Below are 2,667 nucleotides of genomic sequence, written 5' to 3'. Positions count from 1 at the left end.
GTAGGTTAAGACCTGTTTTAGCCTTATATGTTTAATTTATTTTTAAAAACCCAAACACTTCTTTCCACAGAATATTATAACACTTTATTGTTAGGCATGAATTCTCTTAGTTAATTTATGGAATGAAATGTAGGTATGTTCTTAATATTGTTTCCTAATGTTTGTTAGTTTTAAGAGATTATATGGCATGCACAGTCATGTTGTTCTGTAGCTGTGTTTTTAGTGTTTTGAGAAAAGTTGAGGCAGATCAGTAACCTTTTGTAAGGTAGTGATGAAATTCAGGACTGGAGGGTGATTTATCCATTAGTAGGAATAAAATGTTGCTTTTTTCTAAATGTCAAGTCACAGTAACCTATTTATTTTTTGCTTATCTTTTTCTTGATTCAGATTTTTCAGGCATAAAATATTTGGGGGCTTTTTCTCTTTTTCTTTGCTGCCTCTTCCCATAGGATCTTTGTGCTCTGGTACTTATCTTTCTTTCTTTTTTTTTTTTAAACGCCTGCAGCAACCTGGTCTTCCTAGGTGGTCTCCCTTCCAAGTACTAACCAGGCCTGACTCTGCTTAGCTTCCAAGATCAGATGAGATCAGGCACATTCGGGGTGGCATGGCCATAGACTGGCACTCATCTTCTAATGTGGATCTTTTAATCATATTTTAAATTAAAAGGCATAGGGAAAGATTTTGACACATTTAGACAAGTGAATTGTGTCATATTTGTATACAAAAATATTTCTTCATTGAAACTAGCAAGATTTCATATATTTTGGGCGGGTGCGAGAGAGAGAGAGAGAGAGAGAGAGAGAGAGAGAGAGAGAGAGAGAGAGAGTGTGTGTGTGTGTGTGTGTGTGTGTGTGTGTGTGTGTGTGTCTCACAGGCCCTGATGAGAATTGCTTAAAAGCAATGGAAGCTTGCCCAAAGAAAAAAATCCATATATTCACATGCACATAGTTTTTTTTTCATACAATTTCAAATGTTGGATTTATCCCTGAATTCCTGGTTTGAATCCCTTGTTATGAAATTTCAAAAGTCATTTTAAATGTACTTGGTTTTGGACACTGGCTATTTGTGTGGTCCCCAGAAAAAGATGACCTTTTGAGATTGTATAAACTTACATTTGGACATTTCTAGATTTCACGTGAATGCATGCATGATGGTACACACTATATAAGGCAAAGAGAGAGTTTGAGTTTGAGAGCGTGTATCATGGGGATGTTGGATTAGTGAGAAATGGGACTCGAGAAATATTAGAAAGCATAATTAATGCTTTAGTTTTTTTTTTTTTTAATTTAGAACACTAACCATGAGGATTTAAAATAACAAATGCAATGAAGACAAAGGAAAATATTTACAGCTACATTAGGCCTTGAGAATGAAGGATCGAGATCCTCAAGGGCAGGAACCATGTCCCAGTGTATGTTCTGGGAGCTCCTATTGTGAATAAATAATTGGCTCTGGGAGCGGAAGAGGCCAGTCCTCATGAGAGATCTTCTGGAAAGAAATGAGTTTTGGGTCAGAAGCTTATTGGATTTAAACTCTTTTCTCCTAAGGCGTCTCACAGATAAACCACCTACCATGGGAAGAAAACCTGGAAGAGTTGTGAGGCCTCCCTACTCCTTTCTCCTCATAGTAGAGGCACCTTAACTCTCCAGCTCATAGACTGCTATTGAGAGACCTGCAGCTCAATAAACTCTGTGGAAACCTTGGTCTAAAAGGACCCAAACCGTCATCTTAGACTACATTTACCATCTACTAGCAGCATGTACTTAATAAAAGGCCACAAAACAAAAAAACTTGTCTTCATCCTCCTGTAAATGCTAGTAATTCCCTGTTTATGCCACTCATATGACATCTATAAATAATGCTTCATAGTGTCTCAGTTTGTTTACCAGACTGAAAAGCCCTTCAATTAAGGTCAGGGAACTTTTTGAACACAGTCAAGTAGGCCTTTTACTACCAAAATAAGCCAGGCATATTGGTATTCAGCAGGTAGTTCCTGAGTAAATATTAGAAAGATGAGCTAGCTAGTGTCACTTAAAATCTCTAAACATTCTCTTTTGAATTGTTTACAACTCCCGATCAAGTTGGAGCAGTAATTCAAGGGGATATTGTCAGAGGCTGAGCCATTTGCTTGTCATTATGACGATTAGTTTGTAACTTACCTTAAGTCTCCAAGTAGATTGTAATCCTTGCATTTTTGGTTTTCCATTGATGTTTATGATGTATAGATCTTAATGGATGGAATTGCAGTCGGAATCTGGTAATTTTATTATATGGCATAGGTTGTGGGCAGAGATGAAGTAGATGCATTTATTAAATAGCCATTCATTGACTACTGTGTGCTAAGTATTCTTTTATGCAGTGAGGACCTAAATAAGAATAAGATGTGATATCTGCTTACAAGCATCTCTCAACTTGGTAGAGAAGATAGATACATGAGTAGTAATTGCAGTATGTAATGTGTTAAGTGGCTTGAGAGATGTGAGGCAAGGAAGGACAAAAGAGGGACTAATCGATTCTGCTTGGGGCGGGAGTGGGGCGGGAGAGGGAGGGAATATGTGCCAGGCACAAGGACGGTGTGAGGAATGAGACTGGAATGGAGATATTTCAAGCAGAGAGAAGTGATTGTGCAAAGCTTAGAGGAAGGTTTGGAGATCTCTCAATGGAATG

At 37.8% G+C, this 2,667-nt stretch overlaps 1 pseudogene; it reads right to left on the bottom strand.

The window, feature by feature from the left end:
• Nucleotides 1–496: 496 nt before the first annotated feature.
• Nucleotides 497–616, bottom strand: LOC111732308 (annotated as a pseudogene).
• Between the last annotated feature and the right edge of the window lie 2,051 nt (nt 617–2,667).

The sequence above is a fragment of the Pteropus vampyrus genome, unplaced genomic scaffold, assembly GCF_000151845.1.
Source record: "Pteropus vampyrus isolate Shadow unplaced genomic scaffold, Pvam_2.0 Scaffold440, whole genome shotgun sequence".
Taxonomy (NCBI): domain Eukaryota; kingdom Metazoa; phylum Chordata; class Mammalia; order Chiroptera; family Pteropodidae; genus Pteropus; species Pteropus vampyrus.
The sequence above is the reverse complement of the archived record's forward strand: the minus strand, read 5'-3'. Positions and strand labels throughout refer to the sequence as shown.